The sequence below is a fragment of the Microchirus variegatus genome, assembly GCF_963457635.1.
Source record: "Microchirus variegatus genome assembly, chromosome: 2".
Classification (NCBI taxonomy): domain Eukaryota; kingdom Metazoa; phylum Chordata; class Actinopteri; order Pleuronectiformes; family Soleidae; genus Microchirus; species Microchirus variegatus.
The window spans coordinates 9890234-9903386 of NC_139803.1; positions in this window are offsets into that span (position 1 = coordinate 9890234).

Consider the following 13153-nt stretch of genomic DNA (forward strand, 5'->3'; position numbering starts at 1 on the left):
TCCAAAGGTATTCATCGTATGGCGAATGACGAGACGCAGACCGCAACACTAAATTAAAACTGATGCTATATGGACTATAGATCATAAAGAACATGTGGTGACCGCTCTCTTGGTACGACTGGAACACATGTAAGAATTTTAAATGCCACTAAGCTCCAGTCCTCAACAGTGCAACATTGTAACAACATATGACATTCTGTCTTTTCCTTGGGCCTCACGCCCCAACTTCCATCATACGGCGCGATACAAAGTGCAGCTGCGGCATGTTGTCACCCTCTTGTTATTGCAAACAACATCAGTAATTCAAAGCAAAACTGTTTATTCCATATTTTGCGTGTGAGCAAATGTGTCACAGTGCTGTTTATTCTGGTGGACACAACCCAGCCGTCTCTGCTCCGACACCTGAAAGACGTGGAGCTATTACATCAACGCTGAGCGCCGAGTCCTCAGGTAGAGGAGCATAAATCATTGAGTATTAGCAAAAAATAACATCAGGGTTTTGCTGGGTGACACACAGAAATGAGCCAACACCTTTGAATTTGAATGTAATAAACACAGTGGATGAAAAGAGTATTTTAACGTAGTTAAAACTACAGTACTTGACCTCAAGCAAAGTAGATTTTAGTGTGCTCATTCAGGTTTATTATCACAAATGTTACATTGGTCCAAAAATGCTTCAGAGAAGAAAAAAACTAACAAAAACTATATAATCTTTATGAAAAGTGACGTTTTAAGGGCACGAACCTATGATTTAGTCGAGTACGGGAGACATCTCTAATGTCTTCCCGATCCAATTTTTGTATCACATCTCTTACCATCTTTTATGAAACCCCAGGCAGAAACATGACATCTGCTGCTCTTGCTCAAACTGGCTCAGCGTGGCCTTGAAACATCTGAGTCGACATCTCCTGCAGTGAACATGAACAGAGTGAAATATGCTCATATTATGGCATGTTTTACACACAAAACACAGCGCATCGTCAACACATTGTGTTTTGAGTGAACGGTGACGCCACCCCAGACAGCTGAGTTACACCGAGTCCAAGCCTTATACGTTAAAGTAGGTCATATAGAACGACAATGTGGTATCACTTAGATAATGTGCTGTCAATTAAAACATCTAAGCGGGGACGGATTAAAAGATATTTCCCAGGTGGTGACATCACTTCTTGTCGTCTTAGCCCCTTGACCTTGTGCAACGCCTGTTGTGAGGCTGCATAACGACACTTTACATACATAACGTCCTTGTTATTACCTGTGATACAAATACGGGAGATGGGGTATTCCCAATTGAGCTGTGTGTCATACGTATGAAAGGGACAGAGTGTCATGTTTACAGCTCATAACTCATGGTCAAACTATTCCATTTGGTGTCTTTGGAAAATACTCGCACAGTGTAGTCTCACAAACACTCATGCAAAGATATAATTGCAAGAAAAAGCAAGTGAACTCTTTTGAATTACCTGAATTTGCATAATGTAATAGCGCACAAATGCTCGTATTGTTCTTGGGCCATATTGAATACATTATTCGAAATATCACAGTGTAGGCTTTGTAAAAAAGTATGCGAGCCCCGCGGCTAATGACATCAACAGACTTTAATTGGAGTCAGGAGTTAACAAACCTCAAAAATAAGATTGGGTTAAATCAACTCCGACTTATAAACAACACAAGGGCGTTTAGTATTCACGAGAAGCATCTGTTGATGTGAATCATGCTGCTCAGGAGAGCGATCTCAGGGGTTTGACAGTCACTTTGCATGAAGCTGCAGATTGCAAATATTTGCCAGTTCACAGTGAAACAAACTTGTCTATAAACAGAAAATAATTTAGTTATGAGGCTTCGCTTCAAAGACACGCTGGGCCTCCACGGAGATAACAAAGGCCCACAGTAACAGCTACCATCTCTCCTCCTCGGTCTATACTGTGCAGATCGAGGGGCATGTGTGCACTGGAGCGTGGCAGGATACCACAGCATTGCTGCTCTGCAAGATTTAAAACATCCCTGCACGCATCGACGTTCCACAATCTTAGTGCAGGTTCGACCTGCATCACCGGTCAGTGTTTTGTTTCTGAGTTCAAAGCAGGGTTGAGCAGTTATTAAATCCAAGCATTCACATTAATTATCAACCAAATTCATCCAATGAAAACATTAATGATTGCTATAATGTATTATTAGAATAAGCACATTACATTTGCCAATTATCTTGCCTCTTATATCAGAGTGACCCAAACATTCTGTGGAAAGGATCCAAAGCAGGTCAGACGGCTGATATTATGTGCTTATTAGTCCTTTTAGTTTTGCATTTCTAACAACACAGATAAGACTTTCTGACAAATACGAGTAAAAGTGGTCCTTAGCGTTGAAGACTGTGATACAATAAAGTTATAAATCTACTAACAATTCAACTGTGATGTTCCAAAAGGTGCAGTTTTGACTATTAAGTAAATTCCCTGCGTAAGCAATAAGCCAAGGCCCTTAAAGGTGAAGTAAGTAGTTTATAGTGCCATCTAGAGGAGAGGCTGAAATTTACAACAAAGAACTGCTGCTCTGCTCACCCCCTCCCTTCCCTGAGCGCTACGGTGTCCGCAGCTGGTCAAATGTCATCCTCGTTGTCTTTCTCCGTGTCAGCTGATGAGGTTCGTGAGGCGAGGGAGAGGGCGAGCTACCGTGGCCGTAGCAGACGAATCGGAGAGAGTGGAGGCGGGACTTCTGCTACAAGTAAAGAGACGCTTGATTTGTTCTCTCGCGTTTGTCCTTACAGGCTCCGGTAGAAACATGGCGTCTCGCTGCTAAAAGTGGCTATGCAACCGCGGCCCGCGACCATGTTATTTTACATGACTTTTTGAAACACTACGAAAATGAAACGAAAACTATTATACAGTGACTAGACAATGCAGGAGCACATAATATGTATAAAAAAGTGGATTTTGGGTTATATAAACCCATAAATACTACACATTGTCCCTTTAAGTGTCTGCAAAAAAACTTATTTTAAGACCACAAAATCCAAATCATTTTTATTTATGAGGGTTTATTTGCCCATAAACCCTCCTAAATCTTACACACTTGACTTATATTTAGTAGGTACAGAGTAGATACCGTCATCATTTATGTGGAGTGGTGGTGTTTCTATCTACGGGTGGAATCCATGCCTGATATTGACTCTGTTTTAGGTGCTTTTGTTTTCCTCCTGACTCCTAGGGGAAATATCTGACTCTTTAGCAGCTAACTGTTTCACTATGTCACCTGGTAGGAGCCAATATTGTCCGTCTGCTGTTTGGCACAGTGCAGAGCATTTTCTCTGGAAACAGCTGCAGCTGAGAACAACACAAAGAGAGCAGTGAGAGGGAACCTAAACAACTTTTTCATTTTTTTTTTAAAAGCAATGCAACATGTTCACGTTCAAAGCTCCTCCACCAGGACAACACAATATAGACAATAATCAATACAGATAGCACAGGGCTACATTTCACTGTGTGTTATACGAGTGTAACGATGCACATGACAAATAAAACTCTTAAACTTGATTGTTTTCCTTGTTTTTTTCATTCATTACCACAACGACATTTGCCACACTGTTTCCTCTACTTTTATTTAATATAAAGAAATATTAAAAACACCAGTGTGGAACTTCTGCCCCTCCTTGAACGTCCACAGTAATTTTTAGCAGTAATGAAATGTATAACGGGTGATTCTTGGCGTTTTCAGTGACTGCTGTGCATGAAAACAAAACACTGCTATTCTGAAAAACAGTGAGAGAGAGAGAGAGAGAAGAGAGCTGTGAGGAGCCGATGATGGGCTTAATCAACATCGTATGGACTCATTTGACAATAGTTTGAATGTAACAGACATTTGTTTATCTTTAAAAGTTTACCCATGCTGACTTTAAACAACTTAAATTGAAAGGTTCATTGATCCTTATCACCCTCGGTTATAGACAACGATAGCAAACTGTTATCGACAGAGTATTAAGTACTCAAAAGAGGTTTTCCTTTAAGAGTCACTGGGAGTCCTCGCAACTATTCCTGTGAATCCCCTATTATTAGATATGATTGAATTAAACGGTGAGGGAGGCAGAATACCACTGATGTTTCCCACAGTGCACTGACTCATGCTTTTGGCTTAAAGTCTGCTGGGACCTCCAGAGATAATGGTACTTCATCTCTTAACACTTGATAAAAAAAAAAACACAACTCCAAGTTCTGACCTGTGCATTCTGTCAGTGTAGAAACCGTAATCCTATGGAGCACATGTACACAGATACAGATTAGGAATAATTGCTATAAAAGCTTAAAATCACAGCTGGGTTGTGTTGAGATTGTCAAAGTTTTGATTTTAATTGTATACAATGTTTGTTCAAGTTCATTAAAACAGGGAAAAAATGTGAAATGACTTGAGTTTTGGAGGACAGTGAATGAGGAGGACAAGTGAATGATGAGGAAGATAGGTGAATGATGAGGACAAGTGAATGATGAGGACAGGTGAATGAATGATGAGGACAGGTGAATGAGGAGGACAAGTGAATGATGAGGACAGGTGAATGAATGAGGAAGATAGGCGAATGATGAGGACAAGTGAATGAATAATGAGAACAGGGGAATGAGTGATGAGGACAGGGGAATGATGAGGACAAGTGAATGAATGATGAAGACAGGTGAATGAATATTGAGGACAGGTGAATGACGAGGACAGGTGAATTGGCATTAATTAAGGTCCCTGAGTGAGTGAGAAGCATTTGTGACCTTTGACCTATTTTGACTGACACATTATTTATTTACATATTTTATTTGGTCAGCACTTTAATTTGTAAAGGTTTGCCTTTTATTAAAAACAATTAATGTGAAATGTGTGTCCCCTTTTTGAAACAAGCTACTTTTCTTCTTTAACTTGAGTACATTTTTGAGACTTTAACAGTACTTAAGTAAAATGTAATCAAAATAACGGGACTTATACTTGAGTAGAATATTTCAGTACTCTTTCCACCTGTGCGTGCAGGAGTGTACGTGAAACCACCCAGTGAGGGCATTCTGTCACCGTCCATGATTAATGACACAGCCGACCAGAAAGCTCAGATAGTCTATAAAAAGATTACAGTAACTTCGTTAGTGTTATTTTCTCTCTAGCTCCTTAGAAACCGCCGTCCGCGCTGTTCATAGTTTGAGCATTTAGGTCACGGTTTCAGCTGCCAAAATGTCTCAAATCAGTGTTTATAACACGGCTGTCTGATTGTGCCTGATGCTATGTATGGTCAGGAGGAGAGGACATGTTGCAGGTATGCGCCACAAGCAGAGTGCATTAATTCTGCTGCCAGAGGTTTGAGTGGCAGCTCAGTCTAAATGTCTCATGTCCTTCTCTGTTCTCGCTTCAATATCTGCCTCGCTTTCCCCTTCGCTTTCCCTGTGAAATGATTAAATTCTCCTGTTGCATTTTGGACACGGTTCAAACATCCGACACTTCGCAGTCATGGCTGTGGCATGCGCTGGCAACGCTCACACAGTGCGGCGCTGCGCTGACGTCCATGTGGAGACAAGTGAGTTTAAAGTTTATGCTCTTTACTTTCGGGCTTCAGACAATGAAGCTTGGAAAGAGATAATTGTGATTGCTGCATTAAGTCATCTGACAAGCCATGACTATATTCTGGTGAGCTGCATTTGAATCAAGTCATTATAGTTAACTGCTTTTGTTCAACGGTCTCCTGGGTAAAAAAGGCAAACTATGAACTAATAACGGCAAAGAATCCAAATTTCCCATTGCATTTATCACCTGACTGTATCTTTTTATGGCTGCAGAGAATATTTGTTAATAATTGAACAGCGTTCACTTTTCTACATCCAGAAATGTTTTTGCTTTGGTTGGATTTGGCTTTCCGTTTAATTGCTGAGGGTAGTTAAAAAACTTGAATAGATTAATTTTCCACAACTAAGAATGTTTTCTTATCCACAAACAGAGGCACCGATAAGGACTTTTTTCCCCCTCTGCAATCAAGAACAAAACATTTCTTTAATTTGTTTTCATCCAAAAGTGACATACAGTACTTTAAAGGTTCTCAGTCATCCATGTCATTAAAAGTGACATACAGTACTTTAAAGGTTCTCAGTCATCCATGTCATTATTGTATCCCCAGGCGCGTACTTACAAGCAACTGAACATCAGTCCAGTTGGCTATGTTTACAATTCAAAGGGAAATGAGTGACATAAAAATATTTACGAGAAATTTGTCTTTCCAGAAAACCCAACACAGTGGAGACATCGCCGCTCTGCATACAACACAATGGCTGTAACTGCTGTGTTTGCAGAAGTGTTTTGATTTTTTAACCTTTCTAACCTTATTTAACCTTTATTTAACAAGGTAAAAACCCATTCAGATACAAATCTCTTTTCCAAAGGTGACCTGGCCAAGAGGTCAGAAGCACACGTACGAAACGAAACACAAGCTAAACGAGAACGAAACAAGTTTAAGTCAAGTTAAGTGTTTGTATTCCAGTTACTCATTTAGCCCTTTAAATGTTTTAGTTCTTTTTCTCCTGTAAAGTGTCAAAGCCTCATTTATGGCCAGAAACAATTGAATGAAAGACGAAAAACAGGAAAGTTACTAAAACAATGCAGAACAGGGAAGAACAGAACAAACACCATGTTGCATGTTCAACATCAAAATGAGTTAGAGGTTTGCCGTGTTCCTGTTATATTATGGTGTGTTTTTAATGTTAACAATGACTTTTGAGCTTTTTCAGCTATGACGAGTGACTTTTGTTCCAAACCAAAGTAACTAAGCCTGTTTGCATGTGATATAATAATAAATCATGTTAAGCGGACATAGTCTTCCAGGTTGCTGGGTCTCACTTGATTAATAATGTCTGCAAACATTTTCCCGAGTAGGTCTCAATCACTAGTTACTCGTCTTCTTTAATAGAACATGATGTTGGTTTTGTCAATTATGTTTCCATTTAAAAGAAAATATGACGACAATGCACAGCACATATGAGTGGACACCAGTGTGATTGACAGCTGGTATTGTCCAGTATTTTCTCTTCCTCGTTGCTTTCCTTCCTGTCCTTATTTGGCAGGCTGCAGGATCCAGATCCAGTTTTGAGGCTATTATTATTAATATTATCAATCTCTGCTGCTGCGTGTACAAATGACATTGCAGTACTATAAACATGCCATAAGTGATTCAGAAATGTCCTGTCAAAACCTATAACCTGACACAACTGTTATATATCTGCTTCGAAAGTAAAATACAATTCAAATCAATGTATTTGCGTCATGCCAAATCATAACATCCCAAGGCACTTTACAAAGTAAGGTCAAGGCCTCGCAATTACCGTACGATGAGTAAGCACTTGGCGACAGTGGGGAGAATCTCTGACAGAACCAGACGAGGAGTGTACACACATCTGCCTGGACTGGTTAGTGTAGGAGAGAGCAGAGAAAGGAGGGGTAGAGAAGAAGATAGAGGAGTCATAGAGGCCAGGAACAGGTGTATTTGAGAGTATTAACAATACTTACCATCACTATCATCCGAGGTCCAGCTCCTCAGAGAAGGACAAGCCATAGATGAAGGATGGATGAAGATAGAGATAGAGGGGTCAAATCTGGACCTTGAAAGTTCCAGGACAGAGAGAAAGAGCACAAAGTTGTGTTTAATTTTTTGTGTATGTACGTCATTTGAATACAAAGCAAAATATGTTAAATGCCCCCAACATAGCACGTCTTTGAGTCAAACGTAGGCGCAAATTATTTCAACAGGACGTAGTGACGCAGACGTTCTCTTTGTGTGAACACATCTCATCTGGCAATGTGTCTCTCCAGACCACAGGCAGTATGAAGATGTGGTGGTCGTCCTGTTCCATATTAGCGACGTGACACGTATGTGGTATCAGGAGTTTCTCACTCGGATCACTTTTGATTGATTTACTGAAGCTTTTTTTGCGTGTGTTTCCATCCAGTGTTAAGTCTTCTTATAGTAGCTATAAAACAGATATCAAAACAGGCTTCAGTGCCAAATAAAATATATCTGCTGAGCGGGATGTTGCGCGTAAGAAATGTGTGCGTGTGTGGCTTATATGAGTAATGTGTTCACTTCTGCGTCACGTCTGAGGGGCCCACGGGACGTTTCACCTGTCCACAGCAGTGGTGGCATTTGGATGACATTAATCATGGTGATAAGAAGCTGGCACTTACAGTGTGAGACCACAGAGTCAGCACAGTCACAGCGCGAGGAGAAGGAGCAGCAGTGTGAATATGGCAGGGGTCGACTGAGTTACTGAGATTGTGAGGGCTTCACTGAGTGAGGTGCTCAAAGTGAACTGATATACACTACCGTTGAAAAGTTAGGGGTCACCCAAATTTTTTTTTGCATTTTCCATTTAAAGTCACACTTTTATTCATCAAAAGAGTTGCAAAATGAATAGAAAATATAGTCGAGAACCAGCAAAATTGTTTTCAGCTGTGCTAACATAAATGTACAAGGGTTTTCTAATCATCCAAAAGCCTTCTAACACGATTAGCAAACACAATGTACCATTGAACACTGGAGAGATGGTTGCTGGAAACGGGCCTCTATACACCTATGTACATATTCCATTAAAAACCAGACGTTTGCAGCTAGAATAGTCGTTTACCACATTAACAATGTATAGAATGTTTCTCTGATTAATTTAATGTTATATTCATTGAAAAAAAGTGCCTTTCCTTCAAAAATAAGGACCCCAAACTTTTGAACGGTAGTGTATCAGGCAGAGGTTTTCCCCTGTAGCCTCTCACTTAATGAAAAAAGAAACAAAATCCACCCAATGTCCTCTACTTGTCCTCATGCTAACACTCATTCAAACACAGATACCCACAGGTCGTGGGTATGCGATTGATAAAAAAAAAAAAAGATCTATAAAAGGATGCTGTTCTGTGGCTGCCCCGCAGAGTCTCACGGGAACTGATCCAAAATGTCTTTTTCTACCACAGGCCATTAAGTTGTTAAACTTACACAACAAAATATGGGGTTCAGCTGCTCTGAAAACATGTTACACAACACTGGAAAGTGGATCGGGCTTCGGGGGCAATGAAAATGGAAATGAGGTGTTGTGATGTGATGTTACTGTGACCGTGAGGAGATAGCTTTTGCTTGTTGCTACAAACCAATTTTACCCTAGGGGAAGAATAAAGTATCTATCTAAAAGGTGTGGTGTTTACTTGTAATATTTTTTTGCTCTCTAATTGCCTGCATACATGTGATCTATATGTTATTATCTATGTGTGTTTCTGTGCATCTGTTGTGGGCACAAACCTGCTCAGTATGTATGAACTACTTTCAGTTATCGTAAACTCTTGTTGTACGCTATGCATCGTGACAGGCTACTAAATAACGACATACATGTGCGGACTAATTCATGATCCGTAGATTCTTGTAATGCTGTCAGTGCTGGTGCAGTCATGACACAGTGCTTGCTGAATTAAGCCTGTTGACACAGACACATGTGGTGGCCTCACACTGCACTGAGTCACTCTACTCCCTCGATGCCATTTTAGAGATTATCCCCTATATGTGCTAATGCTTTTTAATTTTCTCACTTTCAACACTGAGATGGGGTCATTTCATTGTTAACAGGAGTTGAGCAACAGGTCGTTTACTCTCAGAGTGGTGACAGCTCCAAAATCCTTCTGTGTCCCTCTTGTAATTTTTGTTTCCTGTGGGAGAGACAGACACTTTTTTTAGAGACAGTCCATTGAAAATTCTCAGTCGTGATTGCCCTATCAATCTTGAGAGTAACTCCATAAAGTACTGTTGAAGTGGCAGTCCCAAAATAAAGGGATCCAAGGGACTCCAATGCAGAAAAACATAAAAACTCTTCATTAAATCATGGCTATATTTCCTTTAAACCATCAGGCTCTAGATTAGAGGATATTGAGATTATTAGGACTGATATATTTTGGACTTCCACTTGTGATGGATTTTACCCCAAAGATCAAAGGTTCCTGAAAAACTTGAATGGTCGACTGACATTTTGTGACCTAATGCAACCTTTGTTTTGATTTTATTAGTATTTTATGGTGGCCTTGAAGACTCAACACAAATGCAAAAGCCACAACGTGAATGTAAAAGCCATTGAATCTTCAGGGCCACTGTACTATTTTATACAATACATGCATCTAAATTTAAATAAAATGCACTTCTTACTCTAATCATTGTCTGTGTTCTCATAGCTGGATGAAATTGTCAGCATTTTTGTTTGTAGTTCATGTCGTCATGAGCAAAACAAAGACTATTTGACAAAGCTTGCTCTATGACCTCTTTTACAGTAATCCTTCCATTGTGTTCATACCTTGTACGACCATGTGCCCAAAAAAACAATCTCCAGTTTTAAGTAATTGGGGGCTATCACACGTCAGAGTCGACTTCCTAATGTCTGTAAATCGGTGCAAGAACCAAGTGCTATGATTCCAGGTGGTGTGGCTACAGTCTGACCTCTTGTTCTTTTTGGCACTTCATCAAATGAAGAGCGCAAACCACTCCAAACGCTCAATGTGTGAAAATGAACCCGAGACATTCCTGCGATGCCGACACACTTTGCTGACTGAATGTTGTCATAAAAACAAAAGCTGTGGAATCGCACTCCCCTCCCGCCCTCCATCTTCATTGCGTCACCTCATTATCTCTCAGGCTCTGACCATTCACAGATGAACCTCATAAAAACCCCCAGACACAAACAACAGAGTTTGCGTCCAGTTTCCAGCGTGTACATTCGAAAGCACAAGTCACGATCTAATCGAGCGAGATGCCTGCTGTCTAATTGGGCCCCCCTGCTGATGATGTCAGACGAGAGAATGAGATGATTTCTGCATCAAAATCCCCTCCATATGGACGGCTCTGTCCCCGACGCTGCGGCGATGACAGCGAGTGACTCATTACTATCCTCGGCTAAGTGATCCTCCACTCAACGGGAAGCTGAATGACCTCACACTACTAGGGTAGGGGTTCCTGTTGCTGGTGATGTAGAATTACATTTCGATCACTTGGGGTTTCATGCCTAATATAGGCCTGACCAAAAAGCAACCCTGGATGGATTACAGTCCTGGCACTCACAGTATCTCTTATATTTAAATGTCTGCAACCGACTGTGGTGTTAACAGGAAAAATAACCTCATTATATGACAGAGGGTTTGAGGTTCTCTGAGTGGAAACTGCTTAAATCAAGGCGTTTGCTGCAGTGACAGTATTTTGTGTTCACCATGGAACCACAGCAGTTAATGGAGCTCGACTATTCAGTCCGTTACAGGCCACCTTGTGCGGGAATAATGCCGGTGACACCGGCATTCTTCTTATTTCAACAACACTAACCCCATTTGTTTATATTTAAAAGTTACGCAATACAGTTGTAAGAAAGAACTATATATGTATGTGTGTGTGTGAGTGAGAGAGAGAGATGTTAGAGTAAGCCTGGCATAATGTGAAACACTGACTTCATCATTCCACTTACTTCAGTCTGCCTGAGGTAAATTCAATACAAAACATCTGATTGTATGAGTAACACACACTTTCTCCCTCTCTCTCTCTCGCTCACTCTCACTCTCACACACACACACAGGTTTGCACAGCGAGTCTTCCTTGGAAACTACACTGACTCATCTCTCACCTTATCCATAACCAATTAACCCTAACGCTAAGCATTTCAAATCTCAGCCAAAAAATTTAACCAGTTCCTCATTAGGACCAGATCTTGGTCCCCATGAAGTCAACTGGGCCTGATCATCACTAAATATCACATTCTCACCCCTCACTCTTCTCTACTTGCCCTCCTAACCCAGCTGTTTCCAGTTTCCCTCATCTTTCCCCTCGCATTACCGATGCATGGCCCCCTCCATATGTCACAGTACTGCAGTTGTTTATGTAAGGCACTGCTCTTGATTTGGTGTTGTTTCAACCCTTGTGGGAGGAGAAAGCCTCTCCCCCTTCGTGCAGAGGGGTCGCGATGAGTCATGGGAAGGGGCTTGTTAATAACAGGCGACATCGCACGCCGTAGCTCATCTGACATCACCTGCGATATGTTCCCCTGTCTTTTTTGCGTCTGTGCACACGTGAAGGGAGGATTCTATCATGGTGTAATTGTGCCTTAACGACTTAATAAGGCATTTAAGCAAATGTTAACTCATCATCAGTTTAAATGGTTCGCTCCAGGTGGGCTCACTAATGACTGGTGCGTCCAATGTCTGTCTTTCTTTGTGAGTTTTCCCCAGTTTCTCAATGTTTCTCAAAGCTTGAGTCACTGTCAATACATCCATGCCAGTGGATAACAGCGTGCCTCTCCTGCTACACGATATCCAGTTTCAACTGGAGAGCATAAACTCAACTCCACTCAGAACAACCAAGGTGCTGTACATAACCACATCAATAAAAGAGCAAACATGAAAACAACCACAGTGCATAATAACACAATGCATTGCGTTGCACAACACAAAAATGGGAGTGTGTAAAGGTCATTGCAGTGAAAATCTGATGCCCTGCAGGACCATTATCCTTAAACTCCCACTCATTTTCTACCACTTTATCCTCCTTATGAGGATCACAGGGAGATGGAGCCAGATCCAGCTGACGTAGGGTGAAAAGGCAGGACAAACCCTGGACAGGTCGCCAGTCCATCACAGGGCCAACATACAGAGACAAATTAATAAAAATAAGTTAGTCTTTTATCAGTCCTGCAGGGGAAATTCCTTCTCTGCATTTAAGCCATCCTCTACTAGAAACCTTCCTTGAACTAGAACCAGCAACACTCTGATTATAAGCCACAAGTTCCAATTTCCACTTGGCCATGGGCTGCCCCAAACACAACCAACAATCACATTCACACCCATGGTCAAGTCATCAAAGTACCACGGAGGAAACCCACGTGTACTCCACACAGAAAGGCTGTCAGTCAAACTGGGATTCAAACCCAGTTTGCTTGCTGTTAGACAACAATGCTAGCCACTGTAACCGTGTGGCCCTATCCTTAAAATGTCAACATCCCATACCTGACTAAATCTCACGATTAATCATTTCCAGGTTAACTGACATGTAAAGTGCATGTCAATAAGAGGTGGGTGTGGGGCCTGTGAGCATGACATGCTATTCGATCTGGAGATGTAAATGCTTGGCACGAGTCGGCAGCTAAAAGTTGAT